The 21,214-nt window shown below is 40.6% G+C and overlaps 1 protein-coding gene and 1 long non-coding RNA gene across 2 annotated transcripts in view; one reads left to right on the top strand and one right to left on the bottom strand.

Moving 5' to 3' along the window:
- Positions 1-15,624, bottom strand: part of LOC131904579 (uncharacterized) — a 41,400-nt gene extending 25,776 nt beyond the window's left edge. The window contains exons 1-2 of the long non-coding RNA XR_009377764.1: positions 15,517-15,624; positions 13,454-13,585 (exon numbers count right to left, since the gene is read on the bottom strand). This is a non-coding gene — a long non-coding RNA (uncharacterized LOC131904579). The remainder of the gene's footprint in view (positions 1-13,453; positions 13,586-15,516) is intronic.
- Stmn2 (stathmin 2) overlaps positions 1-21,214 on the top strand; it is a 54,218-nt gene that overhangs the window by 1,430 nt on the left and 31,574 nt on the right. The gene's annotated exons all lie outside the window — the stretch shown is intronic.

The following is a 21,214-nucleotide window of genomic DNA, read 5'->3' as shown; positions in this document are numbered from 1 at the left end:
ATCCAGGGCCTTCGTTCCGAATAGGTCTTGTGCCTCTGTGGCCCAAGGGTGGATAGACTGGGAGGGGCCTGCACCCGGGAAGCGACTGGAAGTCCCCCTCCCCCAGGCCGGGTTGGGTTGTGGATACGGAGCAGGGAAAAGGATGTGGACTGGCTCCACCCTGCCCTGCCCCACCCTGTCCGCGGAGCCCGGGAGACTCAGGTTCCAGGCTGCCTGGACACGAACTTGGGTGGGGCTGCTGAACAGTCTGCAGTCCGGGCACCGCTCTTGCTAGCCCCTCTTTCCAGAACAGCCCCGAACCCCTCAGGGTGTGCAGACACCTGGCCTAGCTGGCGGCCTGCAGCGCCAAGCCCCTCCCAGAGGATGGATGGCGGTGCAGAAAGGCGAGCCCCGCCCGGCCACACAAAGACACGGCCGCGCCCTGCCAGGCCCTGGACCACAGAGGTGACCCCTTCTCTGTGGTTCGGGAAGGTGTCCTCGCCCACGCACAGCCCACAGAGTCCAAGGACCTTTTCCCCAGGCCAAGCCCAAGGCCCACTGTGTTCCAGGAAAGAGACCCCCACTGAGGGTCCTCCGGTGGGGCGTGGCTCGGCCGCACCCCTCGCTGCTAGACCCGGAGCAGCGAGCCCGGCGAGCGCGCACGTGGCGATCGCGCGCGTGGACCGTCGCCAGCCCTGCAGCGCTCGCCTTTTCGGAACTGGGCGCTCGCCCCCGCAGGAGCATCCCAGGAGAGGGTTCTGCGCAGTGTCCTGAGCTACTCCCGCTTGCCACAATATGCAGTCAATCCGCGTGTCCAGAGGGGTTCTGATGAGGGTGAGGGTGATCTTCGTGCATTGTACTCCCACCGAGAGGTTTCAGCTGCAGACGACTGGCTAGTTACTCCTCGTCACCAGAACTGTGATTCCAAGTCATCCTGGTTATTATTCCAAGACTCGCTCTCCCCTTAGTCTCACTTGTTCAAAAAGGATGCTGGTCCCTTTTGATGCTAATTAACCCCTTGCCACTAATTCTTTTTTATCATCTTCACCTGCCTCCGCTCCCTCCCCACCCCCAACCCAAAGATTATTTTGTTTCCTGTTATTCGTTTAAGTTTCTATAAAGCAAATACGCTTTGGCTTCCCGTCGCTGTTATGTATGTTCGTGAAGCTGGGACGTATGTGCTGGTACTTGCTAAGGACAGCCTGTGTGCCAAAGATCGCTGAAAAATTCTCCACAGAGAATTGTTTGTGGTTTCAATGGGCAAAAACTATATATAACTGAGATTATACCCCTCCACAAGAGGGTATATCTATAAATATTTAAATATAGATTTAGCACACAAATTTCATTGTTTTCCCCTAAATCTGCTCTTCAAAGTGCTTTTTGATACAGTCTCAATTCTACCCAGAAACAAGGATCGTGAAATGGTAACTGCCAACCAATGAAACTCCCACCCCACGGATGACAGGTGCCAAGGTCTTTCTGCCATAATTAGGCTGCACTTGTGAACGTGAAGAGAAACACTACCTCTGCAGTGAGAAAAGAGCCATTTTGGTTTTGGGTTTTGTTTTTTTTTTTTTTTTAAATATCCCAACTGTAAAGAGTAATCAATTAATCTGCAAGGCAAGTGCTTTTCTCCTGATTCATTAAACAGTTAATGCATTCAGCGTGTTTGTGCTAAGTACATATTGTATCGCCTACTGTCTTCTCAAATGGAGCTGCAGTATAAATTGATGCATAAATAACTAGAAATAAATAAATAAATAAAAAGCTGAAGATTTTACCAGGATCTCAGAAGAAGAAAAAAAAAAACCTGAAGGAAACAAACCGAGCTTTGTCCATTGATGACATGTATCTAAGTCATGCTCTGAGGGGGTGGCAGCCAGTATGGCTGTGCCCAGCGAAGCACCTTGTCCGTTGCTAGCAGGGTGGTGTGTAGCAGGGGGTCTGGTGGTGTTTGCCTGTGCCTGTTAAAGATCTATGAAGGAAAGCCTGTTTTCAAATGATCAATAAGACTGAATGCTTTGTAGTTTAGAAAAGATTTTAAATCCAGACCTCTGTCTCGTCAGAATTCCTAACGGTTTTCACTGACTCACAGACAGATCTGGGGTAAATTTTCTATGACAGGAGGGAGACATGCTTTTTGTTAGAGCTACTGCTACTTTCCTTAGTCATTTAAAATTTTTAGCAGGATTTCACGTCTTTGTGTTTAAAAGAGTTATCATTACTTTTGGTTTTAAATTTTTAATTGCTTGTGGATTAAATAGTGATTTAGAAAAAATAAGCATTAGGTCATTTGGCATGAAATGACTTTCATCAAATTTCTGCTTGTCACTGACAAAAAAAAATGCTGCAAGAAGTTCCATTTTGTGTAGATTCGGGATATGTCCTCCTCCTCCCGGGATGTCATAAAGATGGTTCATATGATAAAGTAGTTTCCCTTTGTGATTTGGGATCAAAATAGTTACTTAGTTCTGTGATTATTTAATGATATCTATCAAGCAAGATTTTTACATAAAACCCAAATAACTAAATATGAAATGGAAGGTGAGTCCATATTGAATGCCTTTTCATTGATAAATACATCTTTAGGAAAATGGCTGTTACTCTATCCATTGATGTTTTTTATTCCCTTAACTAAGGTGAATTGTATATTCATGTCATTCCTAGTTGCTTGCATAAGGCTAGATAAAACTGGTCTCAGAGCACGTGGCAGCTAACAGCACAAACCCAGACCTGGGTGTGGCCAGCCCCACACCGATGGTTAACCCCCAGCTTCCACCAGCTTTCTTTTGTTTGTGGGAAAACACACATTATTGTTACCATGCAATCTGTAACAATATGTAAAATGTGCTGGTCCACAAGAAAACACTCAATAGTTAGTAATATAAATGCTTCCAGAGCCAAAGCTATTTGCTTCCTGGTTCTCTCAATCGGGAGACCATGGAGTCTGCACTAACTTTTCACCCCACTAGAGGGCAATCAGTTTCTCTAAGAATAATTTAAACCTGGCTTCAAACATTAACTGTTAAATAAAATCTTTTCTTTTATTGGAGTCATTCAATTGTTGATTTAATAAAGTAATGCCATGGTTTACCCTAGTGAATGAGAAGGGCATGCACATCTCTACAGTAAGATGAGTGATTGTAATCTACAAGTTGGCAGAGCCCTGGATAATTAGTCCCTTATGATCTTTCTTTCCAGTTTCATTACAGCATAATTATTGTATCATTTATGTTACTTCTGGGGTTGCATGGTGTATAAATGGTAGAAAATGTCAGTAGTAATAGCAAAATTATTTAGCAACAGATGTTTTAATTTGTAAGTAAAGGCATAAATTAAGATCATGTTTACTTATTCATTTATTTAAATATGCCCCATGCTGAGGACAGTTCTAATGTCTGAGGCCTCACCTTAGAGGAAGTAGTAAAGTAGGCAGAAGAACATGATCCTGAGGTGGCACACCCAAGCTGACCACAACTGCTTTCCCATGTTCTTAAAGGATACCTTTTTAAACCAATAAGATTTCCATCTAATTTCTGTGCATTTTCAACAATCATGGCTTATATATGTTTATAAGTATATATATATATATATGTGTGTGTGTGTGTGTGTGTGTGTGTGTGTGTATACATATATATAGTTGGTGATTCTTGAAAGATGACAAAAAATTAGTCTTAAAACCTTAGACTAGTTTTATTGATCTAGTAAACAATTGATACCCATTTTAAGGAAGAAGAAACAGATAAGTATAAACTAATTTTGATGGTTATCAAAGTAAATTGTTTCAATGTTCAACAGAAGGAAAGTTCTTTTTTATACCTTTTATATAACTGTAGTCTACCTCTAAAGTATTTAATAGTATCATATTAAGGTGTTTCTCAAATTTTAGTGGAGTTTTCATTGCAGTTAGAACCTGATGGGGTAGGACGGGCTGGAGGCGAGTCTTCAGTTCTAACAACCTGCTGACTGATGCCAGTTCTGACCACCAAGCCAGCACTGTTAGAACACAAAGCTGTGATCTGTTTTGTCTTAAGACTTTTAAATCTGCGGCAATGGATTACAGAATATTTCACTTCCAAACTCATATGCGTAGGGATTTAATTCCTCTGAGGATTATGTATTCTGTGCTATCACCCTTTCTTAATTAGATTGTTTCAAATATATTTATATTAAAGGACTCAACAGAAGACCTTCAAGACAAATTGTGGGAGAAATAAGAGTTTGGCTCTATGCGTGCATGTGTCTCTGAAAAGAAAATTGCTTGTGGCACAGTGAAAAAGGGATAATAAATCATACAAGATTAATGTTATTCACAAATAATATGCAAAACAGAAATTCAACCCAGAACCTTTTAGATATAGGATAATGCATAATTTACTAGACAGTTAACTCAGCATATATAGTCCATATGGGAAGTAAAGTAAAACAGGATTAAACCATACTGAAGTTAGTATTTATGCATAGTTATTACTTATTCAGATTATTCCAACAGAGTATTTCATCCTGGATACTGCATGAAAAGAAGTATTAAGAACTCACTAAAGTATAAGGAATTTGCTGGGTTATAATGTCCCTATGTCAGAAAACAGATTAGGCTTGGTATGGTATCACATGCCTATAAATCCCATCACTCAGGATGTTGAGGAAGGAGAGTTTTGGGTTCAAGGCCAGCCTGGGCTATCCTGTAAGACCCTAATTTAACATAAATAGGTGAATAATTTTTCTTCTTCTTCCTTAAGTCCATAAAGGGCCTCCATTATTCAGTATTACTCTTCTAAAGAAAGGTGGCCTAGAAGGGAAAATAGGTCTTCAAGGAATATCATCAAAAATATCATGTCAGTTCACCCATGAAGTGGGTGGCAGGCCACGAAGGTATTGCTACATTTCTGGAAATTCTGGCCTGAAAAAAAAAAAAGATACTAAACACAAAATGCCTCCAATAGACAATTAAAAATATCATCCCATCTCTATGAGTTTGAGGCCAGCCTGGTTTACAGAGTGAGTTCCAGGACAGGCTTCAAAGCTACACAGGGAAACCTCAAAACAAACAAACAAAAAAATCATCATCCCAAATGAAAATTAGCACAGATGGCAGTGACAGTCCAAAACTGGAGTAAGGTTAACCTTTGGTTTGTTGTCGTTTTCAACAGCTCAACTCAGGCCTTTCCAGATCTCTGGAGGCTGGAGAATTTAGATCACTGGTTCTCAATCTTCCTAATGCTGTGACCCTTTAACACAATTCTTCATGTTGTGGTGACCCCTAACCATTAAAAAAAAAAAACTCCATTACTACTTCATAACTGTAATTTTGCTACTGTTATGAATGGTAATGTAAATATCTGATATGCAGGCTATCTGATATGTGACCCCCAAAGGGGTCCAGACCCACAGGTTGAGAACTCCTGCTTTAGATGGTTGCAGCTGTTAATATGTTCGTTTTTAGGAGGGTTGTTTTGTGTTTTGTTTTTGTTTTTAAGAAAGGAATGCTAAGACAGCATTACAGAGGTTATGGGTACTAAATGGTTAATCCTGGCAGTTTTAGAAATAACATTTGGAGATGACAAAAATGTAAGCTGAAGACCTTGAGCAAGAGCTTAGTTAGTCCTGTAATGAACAATTTTGCTGTAGTGTTGCTTTCAGAATCATTTTTTTGGTACAGACAAACTGCATCTTTCATCCCTTCCATAGACACCAGGTATTCAATTTCAATCTTTAGTTTTGTGAAGGAAAGTTAGATCTAAAAGAAATACAACCTAGGCATCTACATTTAATAAAACTATATATTATTTCAAGATTATCTTACTAGTTCAGAAGCAGGTGGGCAGGAGAGATCTGTGGGAGGCTCTGATTCCCTTGTACAATTTTTTAATTATCTTTAATGAAAGAATCAGGCCTTGCCATTTGTCAGGGAGACATTTGCAGTAGTAGAACCTGTGTTTATAATAACCCATTTTTATTAGTCATGATTGAAGGTAACACTTTGTGTACATTTGTTCTCGCAAACTCTTTTACGTCGATGTAAAGGTTAATTAATGCATCCTGGCACTCACCATGCTGGTCCCCTGGAAACAGTACACCTAGGACTTGTGCCTGGGAGAAGCCCCACGTCATGCTATAAAGCAGAACAAAATCCTTAAGAATTTATACATTTCCAGTGTTGTTGACCTTAGGAAAATTATAAGTTCCAAAATTTGGCTTTTGACAAGAAATGGATAATTATGGTTCTCAAATAACACATTAAGAATGAGTTGTTTCGATAGTGCAGGACATTGTCTACCACTGAATTTCATTTTTGCTAGGTCACAAGAGGTCACAATGCCTCTTCAAGAGGCATTGCAGTAACACTGCAACAATTATACTTGGGGTTTTGGAGTCTATGCTGTGTTCTCTGTTGTTCAAGAAACAACAAATTATCAACACTGTGAGCCTATGAGTCTATTAAATGTCCTGTGTCAAGATAAAGATAATTAGATGAAATATTTTTAAATCTTATCCCCAAAAACATTTTATAAGAGTTATTTTAAAGTATACATTAAATTGTGGTTAGTAATCTTTTCACTCTTTTTAGAAGATTTTATATTTCTATGTACATCAGCCATAAAGTTTAATTCCTATTGAATAAAGTTACTCACAGTAAACCTAATAGTCTTCCAGTTTAGAAGAAACCTAACTTCCCTGGGGGAAAAACAACTGATAATATATATTGACTTAGAAAACTGAGGCCAGGAAACCCCACCTCTGGTGTCAGGAAGCACCAGACACCTAAGGGAACTGAGGGACTGTGAAGTTAGACTGAAGGCAGCCTCCCAGGATCCCCGCCTCAGGACGCAGTCTAACATGAAATATTTACTCCTGTAGCATTCTCTGTTACTTCCAACACAAATATCTATGGCCGTTTGTAGCTCCATAGCAAGATGCTTGTGGCTCCATAGCAAGGTACCAGCTGACATCCTCCTAATAGCCGATAAAAATTACCATAGTCAATTCAAGTCTATGGCAGGACCCATTCCTGTCTATTGAAAAATTACCTTTTTATTCTACTTCAGCCAGAGCAAATTCTTCCTTTTATCATTTTAAGAAAGGAGCAGATAAGCATAGAAGATTAGAGATTGTTTGGGTTTTGTTTGTTTTTAATCGATGGTTCAGCAGTTGAGAGCCCTGGTTGCACTTCCAGAGAACCCAGGTTCGATTCCCAGATCCTACATGGTAGCTCACAACCATCAGTAATGCTAGTCCCAGGGGATGCCCCAGAGGCCTCTGTAGGCACTAGACACACAGGTGGTACACAGACAGACATGCATACAAAACACCTGTACACATAAAATAAATATTTTTAATTAGACAGCATGATCTGTCTGTATGGGAAAATATTTACTTGTTCCATCCATCCTTTTTTTAATTTTTTAAAAATTTCATGTAATCCCTGTGCTTTGGTCATAACATACAAGTCACTCTATTAAGGATCAGTAAATTTAAACTTAGAAGAATGTATTCAGTCAAGTGTAGAGTAAGACCAGAAAACATGAGTGACCAAGGTAGATATAGATCCATTTCAATATAGATTAGATGTGAATAGAAAACTAATTACAGTTAGTACTTTCTCCTTTGTCCTAAAGTCAAGCACACATAAAGAGGAAAACTACATGTTAGGTATAGTTGTCTGCAGCCCAAAATCATTGACAGCTAATGTCACTAAGAATGACATTTAATAGCCCTTAAATTTAAAAAAAAAAAAATACTTTTAAAATGTGAGTGCTCACTCTGTTCAGAAGCCTGTGCCATGTATTCTAAGAATATAAATTAGTCTGCTCCTCACCCTTGGGTAATTTACTATTTTGAAAATAACAAGATCTTATACATACTAACAAAATAGAAAGGTAATAGCAAGAGTATAACTGCACAGAAGTCTTCTCCATTTTAACAGTTCTGTTATACCACCCAAACTATCTGACAAGTCAGTGCATAATAGTATAACATCAGTTAGGAAGGACTGAGATCATGCTCCAAGCCACTTTCACTTGGAACCCTTTGGTTAAAACGTGAGTCAGGGCATCCTGAGCATCAGCAGCCCCTTGGGAAGAGGTTCTGACCTGAGGGTCTGAAGCTGGCCCCAGGAATTCTCCTATCTAGTTTCTAGGTGGTGCTAATGCACTGGTCTAGACCCATACCAGAGTAAAACACACAACATAGTAGTTACCAGTGGGGAGCCCAGTGGCCCTGCAGCAGGAGGGCTCCTTCCTCTACCTCTGCATCACAACTCAAAAGAACAGCCCCTCTTCAGTGCAGCTGAGTTGGCTTCTTCGTTCTCACTACACCTTGGCCCTGGTGATTTCCTTTGTGCCTCTAATTAAGCACCAGTCAAATAACAATGCTAGCTGCCTTGTCTATATCAGAAAGTGATTGTCGGGACCCAGGAAGTAAATGTGTTTGTCAAGTAACTGTATAAATGCAAGTGCTTGTGTTCTTTTATCATTAGATATAATAGCTATGAGTGTGTGTGTGTGTGTGTGTGTGTGTGTGTGTGTCTGTGCCTGTATCTCTTTCTGTCTCTATCTCTATCTCTGTCTCTCTCTATCTCTGTGTGTTTGTGTGTGTGTGTGTGTGTGTGTGTGTGTGTGTGTGCGCGCGCGTCTTCACTCTATAGCCCAGACTGACCTCAAATGTATTTGTTCTTCCTGCATCAACTTCCCAACTGCTGGGATTACATGTGTGCACCACCACACACTGATTGGGGGGCGGGGTGTCCCATGTAAATACCAATGAGCGTGTATTTAAAATGAGTAAAGAAGGGAACGAGAAACACGGTCTGAATCGGAAATCATTTGCTTTTGAAAGATACATTTAAAATAACGGAAAGCGAATAGAAATGATGATTGAATCCCTCAGGCAACAGCATGTACTACTTTGAGGGGCTGGATATCAGAACCCTGTTGAGCAGCCTTGAGCCTTCTTCCTGAGAAGTAGCAATGAAGTTACCCCGAATTCCATCAGTGTCCCTGCTCAACTTTCCTGACCTAAGCTTCTTCAGTGGAAGATGATGGGTAGTGTCCCAAGACAGCAATCACCCATCTGAGAGAACCCCTGGGCCCAGCACAGGTACCCCAAGAGACAGACACAGAAAACACGAAAGGGCTGATGAGAGACAGGGAGAAATCAAATTGCTTGACCTCACTTCCAGTTACCTCTGCAAGGGTCATCTTGACCCTCCACCTCCGAGTCAGCCTTATTGAGACAGATGAGGAAACGCCAAGCCCAAAACCCATAAGTGCTGAAAAGCTGCTTTGGAGAGATGGATTAGAAAGACAAAGCTCCCTAACGTGGAACACCGCGGAGGCCAAGCCCCATGCAAATGAAAAGGCAGCACCTCAGTTCCAAAAAAACGCTGTGGCTGGACCTGCCTGTTCCGGGTGGGAGAGAGAGAGCCGCAGCGGTGCGAAGATGCATGGGTTAGATGATTGTGGCTTTGACCCTGCTCTGCTCACCGCCCGAGAAGCCCTGAGCAAACTGCTCATGGATTCTGCAGTATTAATATAATTCTCACCATTACAAAATAGGGAAATAATGCCTAATTATGTGCTGCTCCCTGAGAGAACTAGGCAAGCAACTGAATACTAAGCATTTGACAATTTAAAAAGAAATTCATCACCTTCTCTGATTCCCTGAGCCAATCATGAAAACACTAAGAAAAATAATTTTAAGATTAAACATTTTGATTCTTATGTTAATTTCTACACATAATGGCAACATTGGAAAGTATTTGGAACTATAGAAACGGTCACTACTCAATAATTCTTGGTAGCAGAAGGAAGGCTGATGTCCTACACAGCTGCCCATGTAGTAAATCTCCAAGACAAATCCATTCCGAGCAAGGCCAGAATTTAATAGTTAACGCATTTCATCTGGGTCAAAATCCCATAAGCAAGGAAGGTAAGGAAAGTCAGAGTGAATTTTCTTATATTTCTTTCTGTTCACATTTCCCTGACATTAATACCTCATCGTACTTTACCAATGTAGGTAACGTCAGTAAAATTGAGTCTTCTTGCCTATCCTGGAAGGTTCATCAACATAAGATGTCAGTTAAGTCAATAGAAATTAGAAACGACTCCAGACATACAAGTCTACACTTAGGCCTCTTGAAGAGGAAGGAAAGGGACAATTTCAATACACAAGCTCGAGCTCACATGCACGTTGGCACACATACACACACACACACACACACACACACACACACACACACACACACACCATTCCTAAAATGCTATTGACCCATCTGTTTCCCCAGACCCCAGCTCTCTTGCCTTCTGCTCAGTCACCCCATCCTCCAATCTCCTTGCTGTTTGCTCTGCTCTCCCACTTCAATTTCCAACATCCTTGCTATTCAAAAGAGCAATTAATAAAAACACATGGTATATAAACAAGGGGTTATATTTATGATGTAACTATAGATACTTGAGAAAAATTGGTGCTCGTATTTACAAGTATGTTTCAGATTAGATATGGCCTATAATAATCTACATATAAAACCCTCAATATTTTGTCAACTTTGTAGGCTATAGAATTCAGATGGTGTACTCCCACTTTCTCATAAACATGGAAAAATGAAAAGGAGGAGTCTTGCGTGGAAGCACCAATATTATTTAAAGCCTCACAAGGTCATACCATATTGTAAAAAATGTGCTTTGCTTTGAGAAAATGTAGCCACTATCCTCACTTCAAAATCCTCCAGGAGAGTCTGAAGTTCTTCACATGGCAAACAGGCAGAGAAAGGAGTATTTTTTTTTTCTATCAGCCTTGAGTTTTGAAGTTTAATAGTTAAACAAATAGATGAAAGTCAGTATTTCAGATGAATTTATTTTTCCGAGTTGAAGACTGACATTGAGGAATTAAGCAGCTTTAAAAAGAACTGGATTACATTTGTTGAAAGTTTTCTGAAAATGAGATATAAAAAATAAGAAACATACACAATTGCAGTGTGTGATGTTTATAAGCTGTATTACATCTTACCTAAGACAAATTCACACACTGAGAGAGAGAGAGAGACACACACACACACACACACACACACACACACACGTATGCATGCACACACTCACTCATACACACACACTCTCATACTTACATGCATGCACACACTCAATTATGCATACACACACACGCTCATACTTGCATGCATGCACACACACACTCATACTTGCATGCATGCATGCACATACTCACTCATGTACACACACACTCTCATACTTGCATGCATGCACACACTCACTCATGCACACACACACATTCTCATACTTGCATGCATGCACACACTCACTCATGCACACACACACATTCTGATACTTGCATACATGCACACACTCATGCACACACACTCTCATACTTGCATGCATGCACACACTCACTCATGCACACACACTCTCATACTTGCATGGATGCACACACTCACTCATGCACACACACACACTCTCGTACTTGCATGCATGCACACACACACACACACACACACATACACACTGTCTTATACTTGCATGCATGCACACACTAATATACACACACACATTATTATACTTGGATGCATGCACACACTCACTCTCATACTTGCATGCATGCACACACTCACTCATGCACACACACACTCTCGTACTTGCATGCATGCACACACTCACTCATACACACACACACACACACACACTGTCTCATACTTGCATGCATGCATGCCACTTGAGAAGGAGCACTAGGCTTCTATATCTGCCTCTCATGGCTGCAAAGAATTTCAAAGCTACCCATCTAACTAGATCAAAATTGGAGCATTGCTCCTGAGGAAGTCCATAGATATGATGCTGTTCTGTCCAGATCGTTACACATTTATCCCTTTTGATAAATTTTATAACCACGAAGACTCTACCTGAGGATAATTAGCTAAGAAATCAAAGAAGGTTTCTCACCGTTACTGTTGGCTGTCCCTGAACAAACTGCGGCCGCTTTCCACGTCGATCTCAAACCAGCATTCCTTGAACTTTCCTTCCTGTTAATTCCTCAAGATTGTCTCATGACAAACTTGCCAGTTAGCCATATAGTTTCATTATGGGTATTTTTTTCTTTTCGTATTTCCTATCACTTATTTTTCACCAGCCAACAGCTTCCCTCTGCCTTGCCGGCTCTGCACCATGAAAGGCCTTTGTGTGTGTGTGTGTGTGTGTGTGTGTGTGTGTGTGTGTGTGTGTGTGTGAACATGACACACTTCTTTCTCTTCTGCTGCCCCTGGCTCTCGTCTGGAGCCAGACACCATCTCTTACCTTGTCTTCACTGTAGCAGATGTGTTCCTTGAAGGACAGCTTTGGGCTAACATACACTGACTGTGACTAACGCTGTGACTGTTACTGTGACTGCACCAAGAACATGACAGGGATCATCATCCACATTTTCACAGGTGAGGAAAGAGGAGAAATTGTGAACTGGAGATAAATTACCTTGATCCAGAGCCCATTTAGTTAACCTCAACTTCCAGTCTTCTTGAACAGAATAAGGGTTCTGGTTGTGGTTGGTGGTTTGGGGATAAGAGTGAAGTGAGTAATAGAAACATGCAGTGAGCCACAAAAAAACAAAAAGAGTTATGAAAATGAGGGGGGGTCTCGTTGAGAAGTAGATCATTGAGTAGTTCAGTAAGACGATAATGGGGGAGGATATGATCAAAGTACATACACACGCGTATATAATAAGTTAGTGAAAGAATATTTTTTAAAGAATCGGAATGATAAGAATCAAAGTTCCACACATTTAGTATCTTTTTTTCTATTGCTGTGGTAAAGCATCATAATCAAAGCAACGTGGAGAGGAAAGTCTTTGTTTAGCTTACAGTTCAACATCACAAGCCATCATGAGGGAAGTCGGGGAAGGAACCTGGGAAGCAGGAGCTGATGCAAGCCATTGAAAGAGTGCCACTCACTGGCTGGCTCCTCAGGGCTTGCTCAGCCTGCTTTCTTATACCCTCTGGAACCACCCACCCACGGGTGGCACCGCCCCCAGTGAGATGGGCCTACCCACGTCAATCATTAATCAAGAAGATGCTCCCACAGGCAAGCCTACAGGCCAATCTGGTGGAGACGTTTTCTCAGTTGAAGTTCCCTCTTTCCACATGACTCTCTCTTGTGTCAGGTTGGCATAAAACCAGCCAGCACATTTAGCTATAGCCCTTTAAAGGGTCAAAAAATAAGGATCAACTTGATGATGATTAATCTTTATTAGTAATGTGTCAACACTTCACTTTCTCAACACACCACCTCAGGCACTACAATAATATTCTATCCCCATTTGTAGACAAACTCATGTCCAGAAGGTATGCTATCTAAGATGAACAAACTCATGGTCAGAAGGTATAATATGTTGTCTAAGATTGCTTAGATCCAGAACTGGAGCACAAGGCTTGAATTCCAACCCTTATTTTCTCCACTACTCTAGGAGCCTATTTACTCACCTCTAGTTATTGTTGAGGGTGGAGGCAAGAGCACATACAGATAAACACAGAAGCAATATCTCCTTTTTCCCCTGGCACCATCAGGTGTCTTCTTTAAGAGGAGGCCACACCAAAGATTCCAGAAACTCCATCCTGCAGCATGATGCAAAGCCAGTAAATTTCAAGGGAAGAAGTGAGCTCCATCATGCTCCTACCTCCAGCCAAACTCAGTCTCTAAGACAAAGTCGACTGACAAACTCAGCCGCTGTTGTTTGCCCATGAACGACAGCCGCTCCCTGCTCAGCAACTGAAGGACGAGCATGTGTGGAACATCTGTTAACACAGAGCATGTGTTAACATGCAGGGAAATGCAGAAGACATTAGGAGAGACGTCCTCCCTCACTCTCAAAAAATGCATGGTTGAGAAGAAATGGGTAGTAAATGAAGCAATAGAGGAAAACAGAGCCAACTTGGCGGGGAGCAAGACAGGAAAGGGGCTGTTTCCTTGAAAAGCCAAAGGCACCCCCAAAGCCTTTGCAATAGGAATCTTGAAGTTTGGTTCTGGTTTTAGGGAAATAAATACATGCTTAGCTTTGGGAGCTACATGACATTTACAAATGGTCACCACATCCTACTTGGTAGACCTTCTGCCCACTCAACCTATTATAATTTGGCTAAATTTCAAAAGTATGAGCTGTATGCCAATGAAAATCCTACTTTTGTGAAAAATAGTTAGCATAAATAAATCCAGAGTGAATAGAACCTAAAGATGAACAAACATTGTGTCTTTGGCTTCAAGCATCACCAACTGGTGGCATTTTTATAATAGCACATTACCATGCCAAATTCCAATTCATATTTATCTATGCAGATCAAATGCTTAATTCTATTTTTATTGTGTTTATAACCAATGAACGTAGTATTTGCTGCCTTAAAGAAAGTAAAATCCATAGGCCATCCTGATCTTGCCATCCAATTATGCCAGCATGGAATCGTCATAGTGTAAGAATGACTCTCAGAGAGGGATCCAGATGGCATGCAAAAGGCTTATGTTTTATGTATCACTTTCTGCCTGTGAGGAAGAATATATGAAGCCAAAAATAGACCTTTCATGGAGCATGGGGAAGAGTGGAATTTGCTCTGAGGTTTTAACAATTTGCAATCAGAGACCTAGCTTGCTTCCTGAAGCATTTGTTGCATTAGATAATACTCACACTATCACACATACACACAGCTATTATGAAATGCAAAGGTCCAGAAAAAAAAGAAACATTATAAGACAGAAATATGAAGGTTATACTTGTTTTTTCTTTAATATGAGATGTCATAAAATAATTTGTCTAATATAAGGTAGATAAAGGATGTCTTTACTTCAGAAAACCAAGTGTATGTAATGGGAAAGTTACCTCATCTTAAAATCCATTGAGTATTTAAAAACCACCTATATATGACAGCCAGTAGGATACAGAGAGGTGACGCGAAATGTCCAAGGTATGCAGACATTTGAGTCTATAGATGTAGAGCTTGGTCCCAAGAACAAAAAAGGGGGGGGGAGGGTAAGGAATTTGAAGTCTGAAAATTTCTTAAAGTTCATTTAATACACATAGTATCTCACAGTTTATCTTCCTATCTGCAACAACAAAAAAAATCAATCCAGACCTATATGAGCAGCATAATTTCACTTGAAAGAGTGGGAACACATTCCATACAGGTATAAAACTAAAAAGGAATGCCTTTTTTGTGAAAGCTTTGTAAGTGGAGACCGTGGAAATAGCAAATGTGCGTGGACATTGTGATGGCCAGAAGCAGCACTGAGCACCACCTGGATGCATCCTCCAAACACCACGCCCACGAAGGCGCTAGTCTTCGTCATCATCGTCAGAGATGACTTTCACTTCCCAGGACAGACTGCAGCACGTGACTCCTTTGAAAGTCTCCCCCAAGTTCTCTGGAGGATGTTATTTACTACAAAGGTGTGCCACTAAGAAAGGAAATCATTTTTATTATTCAACACCAAAAACACACGAGCAGATTTAAAAACGGGAGAGTCAGATGTCAAATCACGGATTTCTTTAGAGGCTTACCTTTCTGTAGCCGTCACATCTCCCATTTGTTTCCCACCCTGTTCCTGCTGCTACACCCTCCTCGCAGCACACTAACCACCACCCCCAAAGCAAGGGAGGAGCCCAGGGTGAGCCGCAAATGCTGTGGGGTCTAGTTTCCTTATCTATAGTATGAGATCATCATTAGGCAATTTTCTCTGTTGCGTCAAGTCCGGACTGTTATGACTGGTGATTTTAACTGCGTGAAACCAAGTGCGGACTTGTCAATAATCTGTGCTTCTCTATATCAATGAGTTTAAAATAACTCTTTAGAGTGAATACTTACCAACCTGAGTCAACCAGTTCTTAAAAAGGGAGAAAAATGAAAATGCAATAACCAAAATAAATCAAACTCCTCACAACATGTTTCTCGGAGACACAAAAAGAACCTGACCTCACCGGGATCCTTACTGTTATCGCTCAGGTTAACTGCGCTTAGGAAGCCACCTGCAGAAAAGCACAGTTGCTCCTAAGTCTTTTCAGTTTTCCTGCATTGTTTCAGGAATAATCAGCTGACCATTTCAAGTAAACCAAGTCCAGTCCTCAGCAGCACTATCTTCCCTGTGTCATGTGCATCATTCACAACCGAAGGCGTGATGGTGAGAGTTGGCATGGAAAGAATAGAAACGCTACATTTGTCATAGTGCCAGCAAACAAAATCTAACTGCTGGCAAAACTGGCCCTGTCTTTAAATTTCAATTGTATTTTTTCTCAACTTCATTAAGACAGAATTAACAAATAAAATGCATGTGTATATTTGTGATTCAATGGGATATTTTAACGTATGTGTACACTGGGAAATGGAAAAAAAAACTAACATAACTCCCTGCCCATGCTTACCTTTGAGTGTGCTGAGAACATTTACTTTTGCCAAGTATATAATACTTTATCATAAAATTCCTGAAGTCATTTGTAGAACAAGATAGTTATAACCCTTGACGGCATCCGTATTTCCTGCTTGATTTGTTCATATGTGCAGTCATTGTGTTCTCTTTGAACACAGAATAGCCATGGAGTGTAGACATCACTGTGACTGCCAGACTCATAGGACTTGCTTTCATTCAGAAAAATCTTCCCTGACTGTTGCACTTCGTTTACATAAATATAGCATACATGTGTAAACACTTAACACACACTTCTTCAATGACCGACTAGCATAAACTGTAAGGAGTGTGACTTGGAGATCCGGCTGCTAGGACACTGTTGAGTAAGTTCTGTGTCAACAGAGACTGTAGTGTTTCTCTTATGTTTGGAGAAACAGGCAAAATGAGGTTCCCACATAAAGTTTCTGCGGCATATGCCTGAAATAGTTACTTTCTATTAATCAGAAGTAAACAAAACTGCTGTAACTACAATTTAAATACCACTACCCGGACAAGAATTCTATTTGGTGGAAACATTACAAGTATTATTTGGCAATAATACCAAATTAAAATATTTTTCATTTACAGTTGATATTAACACTAGTATACATGGCATGGATCTTTTTTGATGTTGAGACAGATCTCACGATGTTACCCTGACTGGTCTGGAATCTCTGTGTAGACCAGTCTGGCCTCAGACTCACAGAGTACTAGGATCAAAGAGATTCACCACCACACCTGGCTATAGCATAGATTTTTCTTTCCCAAAAAAGGATTTCAAATATAAACACCTATAAAATCTGCATAATGCATGCCCAAACCTAAGGAAAATAAATCACAAAGTGAATTTTTTATCAAGGAAAAATACATAAATGCAAGTCTATCTTCAGCAGATACACTTTTCTCTGTCTTTCCCTTGGTATCTTTGTGAAAGCAGATCTCAAGGCATAGATTTTTTTAAAGGTATACTCAGAACTGAAACAGTGACATGAAGCCATTCAAATGTATTGGTACTTCATACCAGATCAAGGAGAGACTTACGTGCAAGTACTTCTAGAAATACGCATTGACCTTTCAGGAGATGTTCAAACTGACAGAGGAAATAAATCGAACTAGAACTGCTAGAGCTTACCACACAAGCTGCTGGAGAACCTCCTTCCCGGTGTTCTACGTGGATTCGCATCTCTCTTTATCCAAGCACAGTCACTACTTCCTAGCAGCATCTAGGGATTAAGGTGGAAGGAATCCTTCAGTGCTCACAATTAGACTTGGTGATAATATCTCGGCACACAAGCAGAATAAAGTGCTTCTAAGATTTCTTTAAGTCACAGTGCGGCTTAGCCTCCATGAACCTTAAGATCTTTCTCTCATTGGGGGAGGTTTAAGGGCCAACTCTCCCGCCATGTACAAAGTTTTCACGAAACCCTGCAGGAACTGTAATGAGCCAAGAGAACTGTGAGGTTCCCAAGTGATAGAGTTTACTGCTTCTGTTGCACTGTGGGTAAGAACTGATTCAGCTCGGCCCGTTTCTTTCCCTTGTCGCTATTGCTGGTGCCAAGAATCCAGTGAATTGAAATTTAAGAGCTTGAGGTGCTTTTTTAATTCCCAGTGATGGGTAACACTGCTTTGACTCTCTTAAAAGAGACAAAAGAGCTTTAACCTGCAAAGAGAACTGGAAGGCCTTGACTGGTCAAAATATGAGGTCTTTTAAAACCTCTCTGGCTTTGGAGACCATAATTCCTGGGGGTAGAGATGGTACAATGAATGCGAACTGAATCTAATTTTACACTAAACTAATTAACATTACATCATCCCAGCAGAAATATCTAGAAACATTACCTCATATCAATGTTTTTCTAAGATGTTAAAAATTGGTCTTTAAATTTGGGGATTACTTGGTTTTCTTTTTTAGTGTTACATCTTCAGTTACATATTCATCGATAAAACTATTGATGAATGCTCCCAATTTAAATTAATGCTGTCTGCCAGAAGTATCTTAAGCAAATTCATACTAGTCTGTTTCTGTGCATGTGTGGTATAGTGTGGTATATGTACCTGTTAGAATAGTTAGTGCACTTGTTCATGTAGATATGTATGCACATGAGCAGACATGCTTGTGTAGACCAGGGGTCAGTGTCAAGGAACTTTCCTTGATTACTTCCCACATTTATTTCTGAGGCAGAGTTTCTCAGTGAGTCTGAAGCTGTCAGCTGGGCTTGGCTGCCTGGCTGAATGGCCTTCAGGGATCCAGCTATCTTTGTCCCACCCTCCCAGCCTCTGCACATGCACACACCCCTGAGCGTTAGAGTTACAGGTGTAAACACTGGAGAGCTGAACTAGCGTCCTCAGGCTCACACAGTAGATGCTTCACCAACTAAAGCACCCCCTCAGGCCCTATCTATTTTGTCTTTAAACAGCACAGGGAGCTTCTAAATCTTCTTAAATAAGGACCTGGGTGTGTAGCTCAGTTGGTACCGTCCTTGCTTAGCCTGAACTAAGCTTTGGATCAGATCTCCAATACCATATAAACTAGACCTGGTGACACACTCCCATAATCCTGGCATTTGAAAGATAGGGGCAGAGGCTCAAGATCATCTTTGGCTGCAAAGTGAGTTCAAGGAATGCCTAAGGATACATGAGACTCCATCTTAAAAATAAATACACAAGTAACACATATTCTTCAATGAAATGGTACATCTGAGTGAAGAGTAAATAATTCAACCTTGACTTAGGGGACAAACGGCTGAACACAGACTGGGCCCAATCTAGTTAAAATAAGCAGCAGGAGCTGAAATGTGCAAGAATTTTAAAATAGTCAAAGAAAACTACTAGCAGGTGGCTGATTCCTACCTATGAGAAGACCTGAGTAAGGGGAAGAAATAGGCTGTCGGAAACAGGAGTGTAGCTGCTTGTAACAGCTGGAGTTGAGTCTCAGGTCTTTTCAGAACCAGCCAGCAGAGGGCAGTGTTTTTCTCATTGTCTGTTGTCTTGAGTCAAATTTAGTACTGCACACCTTTAATCCCTGCACTCTGGGGGCTGAGGCAGGAGGATCTCTGAGACCAGCCTGATCTACATAGTGAATTTCAGGCCAGCCTGGCCTACATAGTGAGACCCCACCTCAAAGGGAAAAAAACAAATGAAGTAAATATTTGGAACAAGCTGCACAGACTGTAAGGGGAACCTGGGTCCCTTGTTAAGTACCTAAAGACTCTTTTGCATGGAGGTGACAGTACCATTCTTTTAAAAAGCAGTGTTTTGTCAACTATTTATATAAATTAGTAAGTCTCAGTCAAAGACTTTTTGTTCTTTCTATTAGAAAGAAACCAGGACATCCAATTGCTATAAAACAAGGTACAAGAGTCCTTGATTTTACATTCTGTAGTGTCTCGTTTTGTCCTTTGTCCCCAGAGAGCTTCCTAAGAAACTGGAATCCAAATTCAGGTTGAATCCAAATGGACTGTTTAGGACTTACAAGAGACCCTCCGCTACTAGACTGACATGATCACCCCCAGAACAAGCACAAGGAAAGAACCAGGAAGTATGCAGGCTGACCCTGGGCACTCTTCAGCCAGCCTGGAGCGAGGGCCAGCCATGGAGTCCTCTGAGTAATTGAGCCCTGACTGCCATCAAGAACAAAAAATAGAGATTGGGGACTTCTGGGTTCTGATCTCTGGCTCTCCCTAACTCAAAGCTCAGTTTCCTTTCTGGATCTCACTTCAATACCCTTAAAATAGGGAGATCATGCTTTCCTCTCTGTCTATAGTGTGATAGAGGAAGAGGAAAAGGTTCCTATTAAGTTATGCTTAGAGCTCTTATTAAATGACCCCTAGGTATTATGGTTTTGTGAACTGAATTCTTACAAGGCAAGCCATCATTAAAAATAAAATGCTGGATATTCATATATCTGGTGGGGCGGTGATTGAAATCATTGCAAAATAATTTACCACACAAGACCAATAAAATGACACTTAGGGGGGAAATGAATGCCAGTGTGCCCAGTAAGCATACACAAATAAGTATTTCTCTCATTCTTCTAAACATTTATCACAAACTCTGAGCTCTCAACTCAGGCTTTCAAATACATCTTAACTATATATGCACTATGCCTTAAGAAGAAATATTTTTAAAGGAGATATTGTCTACGAAAGTAGCATGTTAACACATGACATTTCCAGCACTTTCTATACCATCTTTCATATGTTAGCAGGAAATCTAAGACACATTATTCCTTTTTCTCATTGAATATTAGCCAAAAGTAAGGACTCAGATAAAATTTTGCCCAGGATGAATATCTAGAAGGAATCTCTATAATGCTGCCAATTCCAAATTACATAACAACAAAATGATATGTATTAAATGTCATATTAATGGCTACTCCCACATAAGCCAAACGAAGTGGAAAATTGAAAATTTTTAAGCCATTTACTTCTAATTGTTTGGATCTTTAAAAAAATAATGGAGTATAACATCATGAATTATGTATATTATTTTCTACTTAAAGTAAGACACATGCACAGTTAAGATGTATTTGGAAGCATGAGTAAAGCCTAGAGTTTGTGGTATATAGGTTTAGATAAATGGGAGAAATCTTTATATGCTCACGTTGTGTTTTCTAAAGTAAAATAACCTCCATGATGCTATAATCTAAAACAAAATTGTAGCTGATTACTAAATCCATGTATTCTTTTGCAAAATTGTTACTGGAGTTTCCAGCTATTTCTATACCAATATTTATTACCCATAGACAAGCCATACATCAAAAAGTGCTGCATTGTCTTTCTGTAAAAATATCCAATCAGCCCTCTGATTTGGCATCA

The sequence above is a fragment of the Peromyscus eremicus genome, chromosome 2 (assembly GCF_949786415.1).
Source record: "Peromyscus eremicus chromosome 2, PerEre_H2_v1, whole genome shotgun sequence".
Lineage (NCBI taxonomy): Eukaryota > Metazoa > Chordata > Mammalia > Rodentia > Cricetidae > Peromyscus > Peromyscus eremicus.
This window is presented reverse-complemented; position numbering and strand designations above follow the sequence as displayed.